Genomic DNA, 19,112 nt, shown 5'->3' with positions numbered 1-19,112 from the left:
TGGCTGATGGCCACAGCTTAACTCGACTTCCCTTTTTGCCTCAGTGACTGAAGTCTGTCCTGAATTCTTCTAATGAAGTGGCGTGCAGCTTTCTTGAATTAAAAATTACAGCGGCTCTGCTCCCTGAGTGCTGCAGTGGTGGCACAGCAGCAACACTGGCCGAATTCTCTGCTGTGGGTCCACGTCTGCTCCCGTTATCTGTTCTGCTGGATGTTACCCCTGCGTCTGCTCTAAGGGCAGCAAGACAGGCCCCACAGCAGCATGCAGCACGACCAAGGCCTTTGTCAGCTGGAATATTTTCTCTTCCGACTCCTCGGTTATGTTCCTGTTGTAGCGTGCAAGACACTGTGATGATTTGGGTGACTTTTTTTTCTAGCCTGTGACCTATGTTTGTACCATTGTAGGTGCTGAACAGTTTTGTCAGTTCTGGATTGCTTTGTGGCTCACCTGGGATAGGAGGTTGTCTCCTCTGTCTTCACCAAGCACTAAGCTCACAGGCATTGCTCAGTAAATAACTTCAATGAAAGGTAAACTCACCTTGCCATTGTTACAATTCTGAGTCTTCCAAAAAGCCAGTAGATGGAGTGTGTGCAATTCCTGTGCAAAATCACTGTACTTCTCAACCCGAAGATCCAACTTTAATTTTTACGTTTTTCTTGCAAAGAGTCTTTATTTTTTGCTGTTGGAGATGGCCCTCCACGTGAATCACAACTGTAAGCACTCCTGAGCAGAAGCACCCCAAATTTTTGATTGATACTTATGCATTAAATACTCTGAGAATGATGTGTTGTGCACCTGCAGCACAGTTAGGTCTTTGAAACCTGGGTATGAATTTTTATCATAAGCTTTTTTCTTTTCTAAAAAATCAAACTAGTAATGAGCTAGGAAAGTACTGGATAACTGAAAATAGACTGGGTTACCACAGACTTCTGCTTAACTTGGGGTTGCAGTATTAGGTATAGATGCCATGGGACCAACTATGAAGTACACTTCCTCTTTTTGTGTGTGCAAGCCCAGCATGTAAGAGCATATGTCTGTTTGTATGTGTAACAGTGTTGATTATAGATCATAGAATAGTTAGAGTTGGAAGGGACCTTCAACGGTCAGCTAGTCCAACCCCCCTGCAAGAAGCAGGGACATCCCTGACTAGATCAGGTTGCTCAGAGCCTCATCCAGCCTGGCCTTGAACGATTCCAGGGATGGGGCATCCACCACCTCTCTGGGCAACCTGTTCCAGTGCTCTACAACTCTCATTGTAAAAAATTTTTTTCTCATATCTAATCTAAACCTACCTCCTTCTAATTTAAACCCATTACCCCTTGTTCTATCACAACAGGCCCTACTGAACAGCCTCTCCCCATCTTTCCTGTAGGCCCCCTTGAGGTATTGGAAGACCGCTATCAGGTCTCCCCGGAGCCTCCTCTTCTCCAGGCTGAGCAGCCCCAACTCTCTCAGCCTGTCCTCATAGGAGAGGTGCTCCAGCCCTCTGATCATCTTTGTGGCCCTCCTCGGGACCCTTTCCAACTGGTCCATGTCTTTCTTGTGTTGGGGACTCCAGAACTGGACGCAGTACTCCAGGTGGGGTCTCACCAGGGCAGAGTAGAGGGACAGAATCACCTCCCTCGACCTGCTGGCCACGCTTCTCTTGATGCAGCCCAGGATGCGGTTGGCCTTCTGGGCCGCAAGGGCTCATTGCCCACTCATGTTGAACCTAAAAAATTTTTTTAAGAAATTTTTTCCTCTCCACTTCTTGCAGCCGGGCCGGGCCGAGTTGGGCCCACTCGGCTGCCCGGCGGATGTGAAAATTGAATTGTCTAGCAGTGTAAATTAAAATATTTTGTTGTTGTTAATAATGGTCATGTTAATAATAATGATAATACAGACTGTAGAAAGGGTCGCTAGTCACATCCCAGGGTGGATTTCATGCCTATAGGTCGGTTATGGTAGACCTGAAATAGGAAGGGATCTAAAACAGGAGATGAGTGGGTTTAGGCCAAGTGGCCAAGTTGTCTTCCTCAGGGGAGTTCACAGCAGAGCAGATAATGAACCAACATGGAAATAAGCTGGGCCAAGGTCATTTATGCCATTCTAATTGAAACTTATCTAGAGATGGAGTCCTGTTAGGTAGGTCCTAGCGGCTGATACCTGATTTGTGATGGAGAAACCTTCAAATGATTTGGTAATAATTAACCAAGGGAACTCTGCTAAGACACAATCAATGTCTGACATGTATGCACGTACGGAGGGAGTATCTTGCCAAGAAATAAGTTAATTTTATCTTCTGAGAAGAAGCGTGAATGCTGATGGCCAAGATCTACAGCTGAAGTTTCCCGAGAAATTTTGGGAAGAAATGATGTGCGTACACACATACACTCTCCTCCAAGCTATTAATGCAACTGCGAGAATGTAAAAACCTTCAAATAGCAGAGTAGCCTCAATTAATTCAAAAGAAAAGTTTAATAGTGGAGTATGACAGAGTCCTGACTGCACCAGTTTTGCTCGTGCCTATGATGAAAGGGGGAAATAACACAACCCTGTTACCTAGTGCTGCCTTTCAGATGAGAACCGCAATAGACACGTTTTCATCTGGTGTGGTGAAGTGTGCCCAAAACACTCTGAGCATTTACCAATTGCACAAATGATTCACTTTCCTAGCAGCCTCGTTTTGTATTGTAGCATCATCTGTTCCCCCTCTGTCTTTAATGTACAGTTCTGCTGAGTGTGCAGTTCACATTGGCTGCCTCGGGCAGACTGCAGGTCAGCTTTTGAATGTTGGAGAATTCATGAAATTTAAGTATTTTGTGTACAGTTAACGGCAGTTGTGCAAGTACAAAGACTTTGCTTTATCAGCAGATGTGGTCTAGGTTTACATTTATGTCCGCATTCAATTCTTAGTTTATTGCAGTTGAGGGAAAAAAATCAGGAGCTTGGTGCAGTCTTTAACAATCTGTTTTGGTAGCTGGCCAGTCCACTTATCGTTGCGTGAAGCACATGCTAGCATGGTTCTTTCTTCCATTAACTCTTTGATGCTGGGAAACACGGATGGTTCACATGACATAGAAAGAGGGAGGGGGAAATAAAATAAATGCAAGATTAGCAAAAACTTTGTACTCACCTTCTGGCAAGCCACGAAGGGATTTGTGTACTGTGGGAACGATGCGGGTGGTAATGTTTGCTGGACTGCTGTGGCAGACGAGGGGTATTTGAGGTCGTGATCCGGCTCTGCTGGAGTCTGCACGGGGAACAGAGGGCAGCCTTGCCACTTGGAAACTAGAATTGGGCTGGGCACTTTCTGGTTAGTCAAAAGGGTTGCTGGCTGTTGTTTGCGATAGCTCAGCTGTTTCCCATGTGACATGGCTGCAATTCCTCACTCCTTGCCCAAGCTGGTGCTGGAGTTTGGAGTAGAAGGCACTTTGCCAGCATCGCTCCTGTTTGGTTAAGGCTTTTTTTTTTTTTGTTGGACGGGGAAAAGATGGGGAGGAATCATATGCATGTGTGGAGAAATGGTGATGAGAGGAGTGCAGGAGGCAGCATCTCCCTGCTTCCCGAGCGCAGAAATAACCAATGCCAACGTGAAAGCTTGTTTGTAGCACCTCAGCTTGGCCGAGCCAAGCATCCATCGTGCGGTGAGTGAAGAGTGGGATGGGACGTCCCTGCAAGGTGATTAATGCGATATCCAAATGCCTCATGGGGGAGTCATTCGCAAGCAATGGTAGAAGCTTTTTTTCCCAGAGTTCAGTACTGTGCTGTCCTCCTTTAAATCAGAGAGATGAGAGTCCGGGAGAAGGATATGAAAAACAGATTAGCTTAAATTGAAGCCTGGCATCTGGAACACCTTGAACTTTGGTGGACCTCAATATAATACTTCAAAGTTGTTCAGCCCCACAAGGTACAGTGTAATTTTCTGTTTGGTGAAAGTAGTACTGGGGAACTGGAGTCAGTCTTGGGGCTTCCTTGTGCTGGGCACTGTAACTCTAGCTAGAAGAAAAGCTCCCTCAGCGCCCTGCAGTTTGGCAGGTATCTGTCTCCTTACTTGATCAGGTCTGGCACTGGGGAGAAACTTAGTGCATTGGCTTGTATATGAATTTACCATTCTGGCATTGGTGGGGTGATTCCTCGAGTGTAGCGAGTGTAGACCATCTTTCCAAGGGCAGTGAGTGCCTGTGATACTCTCATCGTAGTATGTGGGCCCGCTTTTTCTGTGGTGGTGTACAAGGGAGAAAGCAAGTCAGCCTCGTTCAGTGTTTTTAGCCACCTGTGTCTGCAGCTCGTTCGGAAATACGATTAATACGTGCCTGCACGTAGGTAGGATTTTAGATTGTAAGATTACTAATTGGTTTAAATGTTGTTTGCTGCTTGAATGTTGTTTTTTTTTTTTAATGTAAGGTAAAAAGAACATCATTATTTTTAGCTTATAACAAAGAAAAACACATTTTCTCTTAAATGTCTTGATATCAAGTAATTTAAACTAAATTTCTGCACAAATCATTTCCGCAAGATTGGCTGTCAAGTATGATAAAAAAAATGTGCACTTTTGCAGGGACCCAATGAGACTTTGCAAATTTAGATTTATTCTCAACATTAAATGTGGTTGAAGATGACATTTTTTAAACAGCATTTTTAGATGTAGTTAGCTTAAAAGTATAGCAATTCAAAGCACAGAGGGAATGATTTTGAAGTGTAAAGTCTTGAAACGCAACGCAGAGGTTGACAGTTTCACTACGATTAGAAGCAAGGCAGGCACAACTCCCACTTCTGAAAACTTTCCTATCGCACTGCTTCCTCTCTTGGCCTAGAAATCCTCAAAAAATAAAAAACCTTTGAGTGGCTCTGCTTATTGACTTAACATAGTTATACTCAATAGCATTAGGATGCAGAGCAGAAAGGGCTGCCAAATCTGTCTGTAGAGAATAATCTTTACAGAAAGCTTCACAGAGGTATTTTTTTCACATGCTTTCAGTCTCCTGAGAACGCTGCTTTTTTGAGGAAAGCGAGTTTCAGGGTGTTTTTCTTTTTTCTTTTATTTTTTTTTAACAAGGCTTGTTTTGTTAGGAAACCACTCCCTTCTGCTTCTGCATTTAGACTCGCTGCTAATTGCCTTTTGGTCGATGACATTTTCCATGAATTGCCACATTCTCCCACACTGTTACAACTTCACACTGATTACGTTATGTTATGCGGCACTTCTGCTCGCTGCCTTTGGGAGGAGTGGCGTAGAGAAGGATGTGGTGTACCTGGGAAACTGCAATTCATTGCTTTCTGAGAGAAGTTCGCTGGAACCGAGTTTTGTAGCTGCTAAGACACGGTGAAGGCTGTTCCTCCCAGACTGAGATAGGTGGCATGGGTAGGTGGGATCAGGAGGGAATCCTGTTGGAGTGTCGGTTTAAGCGCTGCTTTGCTGTGTGCCGCTGCTGAGGATTTTGTGTAAGAAGTCATGACAAGGCGGTGTGTGGTGTGTCAGGCTGGTATTTTTCATCCTAGTTGCAAGCTGTGGTGCGAAACGAACCCCAAACCCTGGTGCCACAGAGGGTGCGGGAGGGGGCAATCTTAGCGGACGCTTCTGCCCACTGAGCCCGAGCTGCGAGCCCGTCTTTCTCCCAGGGCCTGAGGACAGCTCAGGTTTGTCCTTAGCCCAGCTCTGTCCTCTGCAGCAAAAGCTCCGGGAGCGGCTGGATATAAGATCACTGCCGATTGAAGCTCATGCTGCCGGCAGGAGAACTGGATGTAGAAGAGTTGTTCAGCACAGCTAATCCACTTAAGCTGTGTTGCTCATCTGCTGATCTGCAGGGTGATGGTGCTCTTAGGTGGGATAGCTAAGGAGGTTTTGGCTTTGAGCTAGTGCTTCAGGGCAATCAAAACCTGCAGCTAGGGCTGAGGATCTGGTTGCACTATGTTGGCCCTGACCCAACCAAAGGTGATTAAAAGTGAGAGGTTAGATGAGATAAACCCCTCTGCTTAAGCTTTGTCTTAGCTGGGGATGATCGACGTGTTCAAGTGCTTTTCCAGTCTAACTGCTTTGATCAAAGGTAGGGCTTACTTGGTCTGTGAACGGGGATGAGCTTTGCCATTTTAAACTGGGATGATTACAGGCACAGTGCTAGCAGGTAAGGTTTCTGCTTTAGTCATGCCACTGCACATAAGGGTGCAGATCTTTCACAGGTTGAAAAACTCTCATTTCTGACATAGTAAGTGCACTTGGGTCCCACCTACACTGTGGCTATTGGCAGCGGTGCAGGATGAACAGCTGATGTTGTAACAGGATCTCTGACTACATTACTCCATTGTCCAGCCTGTGACATGAGGGTTTTCACCTCAAAGTCGTGGTTAAAAAATTCAGGTCCATCTGACCTGCCAACAGCAGCACTGGCTGCAGGAAAGCCCAGCGTGGCCTTTTCTGCCACGTGACAGTTGGCAGGGGTGGCTGCAGCCTGCAAGAGCAGGCACTGGGCGCTGCTCCTGCTGTGCCACCGTTTATCCTGGATCAAAACTTCATTTGTTCAGTCTTACTCTTTTTTGCAGTTGAGGGGAAGGGAGGGGGAGTATAAGGAGCAGTGTGCGGTATACAGACACTGCTGAGTCCTCTACTGTCCTCCCTGTGGTACTAGAAGGTATCTGCAGAGACAAAAACTTGGTTTGCTTTTGTGAAAAGGGCTCATAATATTCCCGCGAGCCAAATTCTTCTCTGCAGCTAATCCCTGCTTGCCGCAGGGAGGTGGAAACAGGAGTGCCGCAGGTCCAGTCGATTCTGGTCCCACAGCAAACTGATGCAACCAGGGACCGCTCTCACGCCACTCACGTACCACCCGTACCCCTGGCTACAGAGACCTGCTCCCTCTTTTCCTTCAGCAGCAGGAAGAGGCAGAAGTGAAGGCAGGACTCTAACTCCCTCTGAATTTCAGGAAAGGCTGAAACTGGTCTGTTGGAATAAGGGAACCAGGAAACAGGAGCACCTGTGTTGCATAGCTTTGGGCAGGTCAATTATCCCTTCTCCAGCAAAATTTCCCTTTGCCTAAGGTATGAATAATAATACTCAACTGACCTTGCAGGAGTGTTATGGTGTGTGCAGTTAATTATTCTTTTACAGTGTTTGTAATATGTAAAACCCTAAATGAGTGCAAAGTATTATTGCGATTTAATTTTATTGAGGGTTAAACATTGGTGACGTGCCCAGCTGAGTATTTGCTGGCAGCGAGCTAGGCAAGTGACCAGCAGCAAGCATGTTTGGCAGCAAGCAATGGACAAAAAAGGAAAATGGGGCTAACTTATTCCAGTCCTACGTGTTGGTTGTTTTTTTTTTTGTATTACCACCATACGTTTCCCGTGAAGCAGATAGAGGCGATCAAAATATCAAATTGGGACTTTATATTTTAATACGCTTAAATTTTACTATATAAAAGGCAAATAAAGGTTAATGGCATGAAAATTTGTCTTGTAGGAGGGTGAGAGAGTGGAAGTGTCTCCAAGTGTGCCCTGAATGGTCCTTAAATGATAGCTTTTAGAAACAGTTCCTACGTGAGTGGTTAGGTGGCTGATTTGTCACTGTTGGGGGTAGCACGCCCAGTGTGCTGGTTCCTGCACATTTCGTGCTACTGCTGCTGTGAGTTTTGCGTTGCCGTCAAAGCCGACTGAAAACCCGGAGGGGAGTCGCTTGGACAGGGTTGGTATTCCGTGGCAGCAGCACCAGAAAGGGGCTGTGCAGCGTATGAGTGTGTGTGTGCACGCGGGCGCACGTGTCGGGGGGTGCTCCTGCGTTTGAAACATGAGTCAGTGCCAGACTCTGATGTGTTTCTGTGTTAGAGCTGCCGAGCGTAAGAGAGGGAGAAGACGGCGTGTGTGCTTTCTCCCAGCTTGCTCTTAATTTCACGTGCAATGGGGGCTTTCCAGTGGTGAGGTTACTCCAAGTGTGATCACACCAGGAGGTGCGTGTGCCTACCATGCGTTCTGTTACTGCCTGCTCATTCTCGTTAATTTTTATTAGGTGTGAAGTGCAAAGGCTTGTCCTAATTACTACTGGTAGATAATAGCACAACTGAATAACAGTCTTTATATAAGCAAGGCTAACTTCTGTCCTTGGATAATTACATAGCAGGCTCACTGGAGCCGGTGCATTCCTGATAGGGAGGAAGGATTTGGCCCTGTATGTATTAATTACAGTCTTTGCTCTGCGACAGTGTCCTGAGGAACAGGTCCTAAGGTCAGCGAAGCAGAGAAGGATCTTCCAGTATCTTTTTTTAAGCTTTGGGCCAAAGTCTGCACCCTACCCTTGTTCTCATTGCAGCTGAAAACATTGCTTGACCCTGGATGTTCTCAAGGTTTGCTTTCTTCCCCAGGTCTAAAAGCTATCATGGTCACTTACCCAAACAGGACAGCATCAGTTAAGTTCCCGTTTAGTAATCTTTCTGAAAATACAAATTGCTGCAAGAAAACAAATGGTAGAGATGCAGCATATGTTGCACATAATGATAATTTATTGCCTTTTTAAAAAAATTACAGTATAAAATGTGTGGGGCAAATTTCAAGTCCTGTGAAATTCATGGCGCAATGCCAGTTTATTTGAAAGAACCTTACATTTGTCCCTAAATCTTACAAGTCCTTAACTACAATTTCCTTTCTTGTCTGCCACTCACCTTTAAGATGATACTCCTTTTTTTGGCATTATTAATTATCATTTTTGTTGTTGCTGTTATTATTCCAGGAGATCTGTATGGGAGGAACGCCGAAATCTGGATTAAAAATAGCATTTTCATGTCCTCCCACTCACTGTACTTTGTGCACTGAATGCCTTTTATAAATGCAGACTTGCTGCTTGGCTAGATAAAAGAAGCTGTCACTTCATTTCCATAACGAAGTCGTTCCCAGGAGAAATTCATTGTTTTAGCAATAAAATTTTTCTAAAAGGCCTTTTATTTTGCCTGAGAAAGGTAACAGAAATGAACTTCTGGGTGGTTATTCCACAAAACAATTAGGAGAAAGCAAGACTCTCTTGATTTGATATAAAGAGATTTGTATGTGTATGAATTCCCTTTCGTGTAAGATGAGAATAAATTCCTAACATAAAATTAAGTTAGACACACCCCCCCTCAGCCTTACACAAGGGTTTTTTCCTTGCTCGCAGAGACATCGCACGTCTTTTTCAGCGCTCTCCTGGGTAAATGTGGTCATATCCTTAAGTTCAGCCCCAGTTCAAAAGGCACTTGCATGACTTCTGATTGAGACGCTTTCCTGAATTAAAGGCAGTCATGGATAATAATGACCAATTAGTACAGCACATTAATTTTGTTACTAGATATATTCTCAGAGAAGCATGATTGCTGTGTACTGTACTGAGGCTTGAGCGCTCTGCGAAGCGGGGACCGCACCTTTGCTGAGTGCACATGCCCTGTCAAGCACAGCGGCAGGCCTGCTCCCTCCCTACCTGTGTGCAGCATGGGGCCATGGTCTCTCTCGACGCTTCTCTGGCGTTTCTCACCCCTTTTCTCAGCGCGGCTGTGTCCTATGCCAGCATGACGTTCCTTTTCTCTGAATGCTGACCATGCTGAAGCACTTCAGAGCATCAAAGAAGTGCTGATATAGAAAGCATATAGAGTAAGATCCTATGGCTTGGGTTTACTTCTCTCCTTTTTTTACCGTTTTTGGGAATATCTTTCATTTGTCACCTATTTTGAGCCATGTTTGTGTTTTGCTAAGTATGAATCGACCAGCAATGACCAATTCAGTCACTGAAGACAGCCTACTATCTTAGGTAGGTACACGTAATCAGGAACAAAAGGGAAGAGGAGAAAAACACTTTCTTCGTGTCAGGAAAGCCTTTATAGATTCAGCATCACACTTAAAATTGCATTGTATTAAAGAAATGCTACAATTTCGGAAATTATTATTTATGGGAAGGTTTGTGAATTCAGGATGTGATCTTCTGACTCACCCAAGAGCAAACATGTTTGCACTCCGGCAAGTATGACTCACGCTAGCATTTGTCTTTAGTATGGCAATTGTTTCAGCCCTCTGCACGGCGCACGATGAATGAAACGGCTGAGGTCCCTTGCTGCAGATTTACTACGTGCAGCTACTCTGGTAAATCGCAGACTCAGCTGTAGAGTATTTCCTGTAACACACACACACACACACACATGCACGCACGTGCACATACACACACAGACGCGTGCGCACCCCCCCAAGTAATACTTTACTTTTAAATACTAGGTTCATAGAAAGGAAATGCATAATTACAGTGCTGGCTTTTGCACCACATAAAGCAGCCCACATCAAAAGATGTTTGCCATTAATGTTTCAACAGGTAATCTCTGGATTTATTGCCAAGCCGTGTTCCTGTTACTTAGCGTTCAGTGTCGAAATCATTGAAACCTCTGTTGTAAGCTAACACAGTCATCTTAATCCTGCAAAAAAGTTAGTCAATAGTGCCTTTGTTTTCCAGCACTGTGTTTCACGTTGCATCAGCAGCACAGAAGACGTGGCTGCGCTGGAAGCGGGGAGAAGGTTAAGGGTGGGTTCTGGGCTGGTTTCCTAAGGAAGCCAGGCTCACATGGTGGCATTGTTTGTGCCTGTGCCCACGTGTGTGTCCACGTCCCGGTGGCTCGTGTTACGTGGGTCCTCCTCAGCCCAACCTGCTGCACAAGTAGAGGCAACAGGGAAACTACTCCCTGAAAGCTTTGCATAAGTAGGCAGACGAAGAGCTGAGCCCAGTGAGCCAAAGGCCACGGCACCAGGGAATTGGTGTGCTGGGCATCCTCTGGGATTACTGCTGCCGCCAAAGGTCAAGCCTTTTTGCTGGTATTTGTTAATGCTACAGCCCACAGAGCTGTCTTCTTCAGGTGGTTTGTCTTTGGCTTGTTAAAATACTGCAAATGAAGAGAACCTCGGCCATTGGTTTTGGTGCTGCTGCGCTTTGGGACTCACAGCGTTTGGATTCCCCATTCAACACCATCTGTTTGCAGGAGAGCTGTGGCCAGTATCTGTAAGATGTCTGTATGATGAACGAAGGGCTAGCCCTTGAGCCCGTTCTCATCTGTAACAAGTTACAAGGGTGCTGCAGTTCTTCAAATACTTCGGAGGCTCATTGTCTCAACTCAGGGCTGAGCTGCATTTTTTGCATAATAGCTTCCACAAAGAAAAAGAAAAATATGTGTGTCATGTAAAAGAAGCAGCCAGAGTGGTTATTTTTATTGCTTATATCTGTTCAACATTACTGGCTCTGAGCCTGAATTATTATGGACAATTTGCATTCTTTTTCCAATCACTTCTGCTCAGAAGACCCGTAGGAATGACTGTGTTACAAACACGCAGGGAATAGTGTTGTTTTTACTTAAAATCTCTGTGTGAGAATGAAGAAAGAGAAATGTAAATCAGTGTTGCAATCCCCCCTCCCGCTATTCCTGCTTTGATAGCCACGAGAAAGTGGCAACTAGGAGGGGCTGACGTTAATGAGGTGATGGATTTTTATTAAAAACATGTCATCAATATCTGACAGGAGGTATTTGTGTGCTACTTTTCTTCTTCCACTTCTATACTATTTCTTAGACAAAACAACCTAGACATATGGCTGTTAGTTTTCCCTTCACCTGGTGGCATTGTGTGTTGTGGCCACTGCCCACTTTTTTTTTACTTCGTCTTTTTAATACCTTATGCTGCACTCTCTTTGTGGGGAAAATCTTGTAGAGCTTAGAAACTAACCACAGTAAATGAAGCATAGCGCAAAGCACAGTTTAACCTCAAGTTTTGTTGAGATTAAAATATGAGTTTTGTTGAAGTACAAATAATGAGTATGGTTGTGATTGCTGCTGTTTGTGTGATGGTTTCCAGGTAAGAGATTTTAAAAGACTGATGTCCAGTGAGTAGGGCTGAGAAAGCCCATTCCCAGTCCACTTGCATAGGTTGATGCTAAACCCAGGGGCGGTTTACCTGAGCCTTAAGTCGGGAAAAATACCTGCTGTGGATGAAATAATGATGGCTAATGTTTTTTTTAGATCAAATCTTGGAACACTGATTTCTAGGTGACTAACAGTTAACATTAGTTGTGCAGAATCAGTGGTCATCTTCAGTAGTGGCTCCTGCACTGGAGCATGTGAGCTGCAGCTTTACTGCTTCAGCTGCACGTGCTGGTCCTGTCTGTCTGCTGCTTGCAGACAGATGTTCCCATCCTGCAGCACTTCATTTTCCCAGTGAGTAAACACTCGCATTGGAAATGCCGTTCACACAGGAAAGATGTGCAGGGCTGGGGCAGCCCATGGATGTGTTCACAGATCTGGGGAAGGTAACATCTATCTTCTTCCCCCTGCTACAAACTGTGGGGCAGGATGGATTGCTTCCTTGTCAGAGCCCCATGATCTGCATGCTGTTTTTCTGGTTTAGGACCTGCAGGGGATGCAAAGTGGTGGTGACTGGATTTACTATTCTCTTACACCCAGATACAGTTACTCACCCTGCACAAAGTGGGTGTAACACCTTGTGAAGTTGGGCATTTCACTGTGGACCACATGAAAAGCCATATGAAGTGCTTGTTTATGTGACAAAACTGTGGAGAAATTGGATGAGGAATGGATGCTAAAGAGAAATGAGAGTGATGCCTGCCTGTTTTATGCAGATGAAACCTCTTTTGTGCTAAGGTGATATTCCTTCACTGTAGCCTTAAAGTAGGCACAATTGTGATTTAAGTCTTTTTTACACTAGCAGAACAATTAATGTAAAGATTACTCAGCCCCGTGAGGAGCAGCCTTTGTACAGTAGACAAAATGTCAGCAGATTTTCAGATAGGTAAAATTTGGCATTGCTGCTATAGAGAAGCTTTTATTAACTTGAAATCTAAAAGACAGTTAATGCTTGGACGCTTTGTGGGTTGTTTGGTTGTTTGGTTTATTTTTTCATTTCCATTAGAATTTTTTCTGTATGTGTAAAAACAGCTAAATCTGTTGAAAATTATTTAGAAGTTTTTTTTTACTGATGTGATAGATGATATGCACATTAGGTAATTGAAATCACACACGCTCCAGGAAGATACAACCTCACCTTTCCCATTTGCGGTGAGGCAGGATTGAACCTGTCCAAAACTATTTCATGCAGAGGGAGAATAAAGGAGGAAATGAATTACGGTTTTATTTGAGTTGAAGGATTAGTTGTGGGATAATAGCGAACAACGGAACAACTTGGGAACAACACAGCCATCTCTTAAATAGTTTTATTAGCTTATGCTGATTTGTGAATTAGGAAAACCAAATTACATGATGCAAGAGAGCAAGGAATGGCAATTAAAAACCTGCAGGAAAGGACTGGAAAAATGGTGATCTCTCACTGCCTGCTCTTCAAAGCAAGATGGAGAGCATGACCTTTTCTTGGAATAAGTACAGGGTATTGCACAGAGCCGACTTCTGGTTTTCAGTTTTGCCAATTTGCAGTTGCTCACTTGTACTGTGATTCTTAATTGTTGATTGCCTTGGGGTCCAATTTTAGTATCTAAATACTCCCAAGAAGTACTTCCATGTTTTTTGATTTGAGGTCTGTTCATCTCTCAATTACACTGCTAATCTGTCAACTCTATGTCCTTTTTAGCACTCAAAGGCACGGCTGTGCTGTGATATTTGAATAACCATAATGCTGTGGGACCATGAAAAACAGCTTCCTTGTGTAACACTTCCCATTTATAGCTGAGATGTGATGGGTAACCGTGTATGTGATAATGATTCATTGATCATGTTGAAACCTCAGTTGCAAAGCATGGTTAAAAACTAGTTATACTGCAAACCAGCCTCCTTTGATGGCCCCTCATGAAAGTTCATGACTCTTTTGCATGTTTCAAGAAAAGCATGTCATCGCAGCCCATCAGATCTGCATGGCAAAAAGATCATCCCAATTAAGGAATGAGTGCTTTGCTCTTCAGGCAAGGATTGTGCTTTCAAGAAGCAGGGTATCTCTCTGTGCATCCTGAAGTTTGTGCCATGCTCTCTTTAAATCTTCAGCATAAAAACGTCTGGGAACATTTGCAGGCAGACATGCCTTGCCCCTCGCAGAAAGAAGTGCCTACGGGTAAGGTCAATTGAGCAAGTTGTAGCAGATTAAACTAGTTTGTGAATTTACAGCGCATTATCTGCTCCATAGTAACTGGCTGGGTGCATGATGCGAAGGTACCCTGTGGTAAATACAAGGTCTCCTGCCCTTTTTTTCCTTGAGGGGTAGGCTACCTTGCTTCATGTCATTTTTCCCCTGAAATAAGAATGCATGGACAAGGATAGCTGCCACAGAGCACCACTGCACTGCATTGCACAGATGCTGCGTGTGACAGGGGTCTGCAAGACAAATTCTAGACTGATAGCACGATAACTGCATTGTTAGCACGCAACACTTGCTGCTCTTTCAGTGATGGGAGCCCCAGTATAGGCAGCCGGAGCCTTGTTCAACATGAACAGAATAAAAATCTTAATCCTGCCTGTTGAAGTTAGTGGAAGGAGTTTCACTGAGTGCAGTGAGTTACAGCCCAGTGTTAGACGCTGGCTTTCCAGGGAGGGAGTCCGTGCAAGCAGGACCTGCAAAGTTTGGTATGGGAGACAAGGTGCACACACAGTAAACTTGCCAGCTCTTATTAAAAATAATTGGAAGCCAGCTAATTTTGGCAGAAATGTTTAATATTTTCTCATAGTCTTTTGAAGTACATTTTCAGGTTCGCCTGAATGTTGACTGACAAGAGAGAAGTGTTGGGTGAATTTTTGGGGGAAGTAATGAAGATTAAAAATGGAAATTTTTAAGGAGATTTTTGGATTTCCGAATTATTGGGGAAAAAAAAAAGAGAAGTGATAATATTGAAAATGGCAAAATGTTTCATTTTAAAACCTAGAAACAAAATCTTTTTATTATTTTGAGTTTGTTTTTCAATCTTGAGTTTCACCTAGTTCAAAGAAATAAACATAATGAAAAATAAATTGGTTTGAGTCACACAAAATGTTGAGGGATGACTTAAATATGGTTTGGGGTAGTTCCCCTTTTGGTCTGCTTTCTAGAGCTAAAAAGCTGTGAGATGATGTCTGAGGGCGTGCTTCTCTGTCAGGTAAGCAGCAGGTCCCATTTTAGTACAGGAGAAAAGCTATTAACCAAAGTCCTGGAAGTTTAGACAGGGCCTGGTTATCTGAAGGATCATGAGTGCCTGTGTCACATAGGAGCTGTACTTCCAGCTCAGAGTTTCTTAAGCTAGGAGGTCTGTTGCAAGAGGTATCTTGCAGTGCTACAGTCCATCAGGGAGAGGACAAAGACACACATGACTGAGGCTGGTCATCATTGTCATTGCCAATGCTCCATGGAGAGTCCCAGCCAGCTGGAGGAGACGGCAGACATTCACAGACGCTGCTCTGTGAGGGCTTAGCCTCAGTTTGTAAATCCAGGAGCAGTCTTACACCAAAGCTGAATCGGCTGGGCAAATCCTGGTTTGGGTTTTGGAGGGGTTTGTAGTTGTTGCTTTGTATGTTCAACTAAAACAGACTGTTTCAAGACTGTAAGCTTCTTTGAGTAGTTTCTTCTGCGTGCCATCATTGTGTTGCCTTCCCTCTGCTCTTCACCCCTGAACCTCCCTTGTCCGTCTGTCTGACTTGTTTCCTGCCTTCATGTAGGGTGAGATTTATCTGCATTCGTCTGTAGCCATCTCGTCTGAGCTCAGTGTCTAGACTCACTTTACGGAGGGAGAGAAGCAGACCTTTCTAGAGCGTGATTCATTCTGTCCTAAAGCAGATGCTTAAGATAGGTCAAATTAATCATTTTCTAGATTGCCCGGTTTCCTCCTCTGACAGTAAGGAGGGCTTGCACTGTCTCAGGTGTAGACTTTTGTCCTGCACATGTTTTTGGTTCAGAAACGTGGATTCCACCGTAGTGCTGATAGCATGGGATCTGTGTGCACAAAATCCTGAAATAACATGTGAAATGTCTGAGGAGCTGTACATCAAGGAGGTGGGAAAGGTTTGTGGCACAAAGTGAAACTAAGAGTTTAGGAAGCACAAGCAGCCCATGGGAACATGGCTGAAGGAAGGAACGTTCAATTCAGGGCCCGTGGAAATACACACTCTGTTTTAAATATTCTGTGTGGTGTTCATATAAAAATGTAACACAGTGGTTTTCCAAGACCCCAGTAAAAAGGCTGAGAATAGTCTGATACCTTGTAGAGTAGGTAAAAAAAAATTAAAGATTGGTCCACGAAGAAATTATGTCAATAAATAAGTATGAAAGAACCCCACGATATTAAAAAGCTCAGATGAGAAAAATACTTCCTACTGAGGAATAGCAAGTGTGTGTGTATGTATTTTTGGTTTCATTACTCCTCTGTTGCAGTATTACAGATAACCACAGAACTAGATAGGTGTTCATGTCCTCTCAGAGGAGTTCATTGAGAACAAAAATCTTTCTGTGTGGATCTCTCTGCACACCATGGGCTTTGTTTGCAGACACTTTTCAAAACAACAACCCAGAGTAGCTTTTTCTTCCTCTTATTATGGCAACAGAAATATCCAAAGCCTACTTTGATAATGTATCTGCCTCAGCAACTCTGAACTGAGTTTTGATTGTTGGTAATAAGAAGTACAGAGCAAATGACTCTTCCTATCCTAGATCAGTGTTTGACGTATACTCACTCTCTACTGGAATCTTCATCCTGGGAGCTCATTAAAAATGCATTTCCTTCAAGGAGATGTAGGAATCAATTGTTCATTTGCTAAACAACTGTGTGGGTTTTCCTCTTTTTATTCCTTACTTTTCTTTCTTATTTTGTTTTGCTTTTCTTTTACAGGTCTATCTTACATTATTTGAAAGAGGAAAGCCAGTGAGGACCCGTGAGCAATCCGGCAGCTTCTGAAAAATCTTCATGCTAAAGGATAATCCAGAATTCCCTGAAGAAGAACGTAGTGAATGTTGTGAGTTCCTAGCAGCGATAACGTATACTTGCAATTCTGTCTTTTAGGGGGCAGTATCTGCACTGTAGTGTTTGCTCCCATCCCTGTGACATGCTAGGCATCTTTTCGCTCTGCAGAAACCAAAGGCAGATGTGTTTGGGTTGGGCCGCAAAGCTGGACTTGAATTTCTCTCCCTCTACTCTTTTTTCTTTCTTTTAATGTCTTCAAGGGCAGAATGGTGTTATCTAAGGAAAGATGCTGAGTTTCATTTCCTTGGATTGCTACAATTATTCAACATATTACTATTGCTTTTCAGTTAAATACATAAGCCTGCATTTGAAGGCCTTATGACTGTGTAGCCTAACAATGAAAAATATTATGGATAACAGTTCAGCAGCCTAGAGGTCAGATTCAAGAGTTTTATACATGCTCATACAATAGTTGGAATTATTTGGCCACTTTCAAATTAGAGGAATCTCAATGTGGTCGTTTGCACCTGGTATTCCAAATTCCTATTGCTTTGATCAGTTCATTGTATTAGTTTGAGTGTTTTCAATACAAATGCTCCTCTTGGAGGTTTACATTCCTGGGAATCGAAGTAGCACACCTTTCAGAGGGAAACATGATCACATAACTGTCATAGTTTAGCCCTGGTCAGGACCAGACTACGCAGTCTCTCTCTCACTCCCCCCACCCTCTGAGAGAATAGGGGGAGATAGTATAAGAAAAATGACTCGAGGTTTGAGATAAGGACAGGGAGAAATCCTTAAAGTTACCGTTACAGGCAAAACAGACTCGACTTGGGGAAAACTATTCATTTATTTCTAAAACTAGCAGGAGAATGAGACAGGGAACAAGATAACCTCCCCCTACCCCTCCCTCTTCCCAGGCTTAACATTATCTCTACTACCTCCCCCCCCCTCTGAGCGGCACAGGAGGGAAGAGGAAATGGGGGTTGCGGTCAGTTCATCACATGTTGTTTCACGCCACTGCTTCATGTTCGGGGGAAGAACTCCTCACATTCCTCCCCTGCTCCATCGTGGGGGCCACAGTCCTTCGTGGAACTGCTCTGGTGTGGGTCATTTCTTCCATGGGGTGCAGTCTCTCCAGAAGGGCTTCCCCAGCAGGCCCTCCATGGTCCACAGCCTCCTTCAGGCCTCCACCTGCCCCAGCGCAGGGTCCTCCACAGGCTGCAGGTGGATCTCTGCTCTTCTGTGGACCTCCATGGGCTGCAGGGGCACAACCTGCTCCACCATGGTCGTCACCACAGGCTGCAGGGGAATCAGCCAGGAGCAGCATTACTGCTCCCCTCCTTCTGAACTGACCTTGGCGTCTGCAGCCATTCTTCTCACAAGAAAAATTTGTCACAAAAGGCTGGCAGACGCCTCTCAGGATCTCTTTTACATCTCATTCACATCTCATCTCATCTCCTCTCCACTTCTTGCAGCCAGGCCAGGCCGAGTTGGGCCCAGTCGGCCGCCCAGCGGGAGGCCAGTGGCTGAGGCCTGCAAGGCCCACAAGGCTCGTGCCTCCCCCTCTCTGCCCCCGCTCAGCTTCTTCACGTCATCTCTACTTTTTTTTTTTTTCCTGTTTTCCTCGTCTTAAGTACGTTATCGCAGAGGCGTTATCAGGCGTTATCTGCTACCAGTTGCCTCGGCCTTGGCCAGCAGCGGGTCCGCCCTAGGCCCGGTCAAGTCCACTGGACAAAGGGGAGCGACTTCTAGCAGTTTCCTACAGAAGCTACCACCTTAGCCCCCCACCCCCCCCCTACCCCTTTGCTCTACTTTTCCCTTTGGTTTCAGGCTTTGGGAAGCCAATTGAGATGGAGTCTAAGCAGTGCTGCTTTCCCAAGAGTCACTTGCAAAATAGATGTTAGAGAAGATGCTGAAAAATCTTCATCATCTCTCTGCTTTTCCACGTGCTTTGATCTGCAGTGAAATAGTTAACAAAGCTGACGTTTTGAGTTGTTAGTTACTAGTACCACTAAGCTGCCAAGTTAGTAACTCATTGAGATGAATAAGGGACCTCTGAGACCTGGAGCTTCTCACTGTCGTTGTATCCAAGCAGATGTGGCCATATCAGCTTATTCCCACACTTAGAAAGACTTTTTTGAAACCACAGAGGCTTACTTTGCACACTGAAAGTACAGAGGAGGGCAGCCTTAAATAATAATAATAATAAAAAACTGTCCTAGCATGCAAAGCTGTTGGGATAACAGGAGATGTTTGTTCAGGATGT

At 44.4% G+C, this 19,112-nt stretch overlaps 1 protein-coding gene across 11 annotated transcripts in view; it reads left to right on the top strand.

The window, feature by feature from the left end:
• Positions 1-19,112, top strand: part of ATXN1 (ataxin 1) — a 221,949-nt gene that overhangs the window by 116,864 nt on the left and 85,973 nt on the right. For all 11 annotated transcript variants that reach the window (XM_086740175.1, XM_086740178.1, XM_086740177.1 and 8 more), the window contains one exon: positions 16,772-16,895. The gene's annotated coding sequence lies outside the window, so the exon portion shown is untranslated. The remainder of the gene's footprint in view (positions 1-16,771; positions 16,896-19,112) is intronic.

Source organism: Chlamydotis macqueenii, chromosome 2 (genome assembly GCF_036417535.1).
Source record: "Chlamydotis macqueenii isolate bChlMac1 chromosome 2, bChlMac1.mat, whole genome shotgun sequence".
Taxonomy (NCBI): domain Eukaryota; kingdom Metazoa; phylum Chordata; class Aves; order Otidiformes; family Otididae; genus Chlamydotis; species Chlamydotis macqueenii.
Note: the sequence above shows the minus strand (reverse complement) of the source record. Positions and strands in the feature narration are given on the sequence as shown.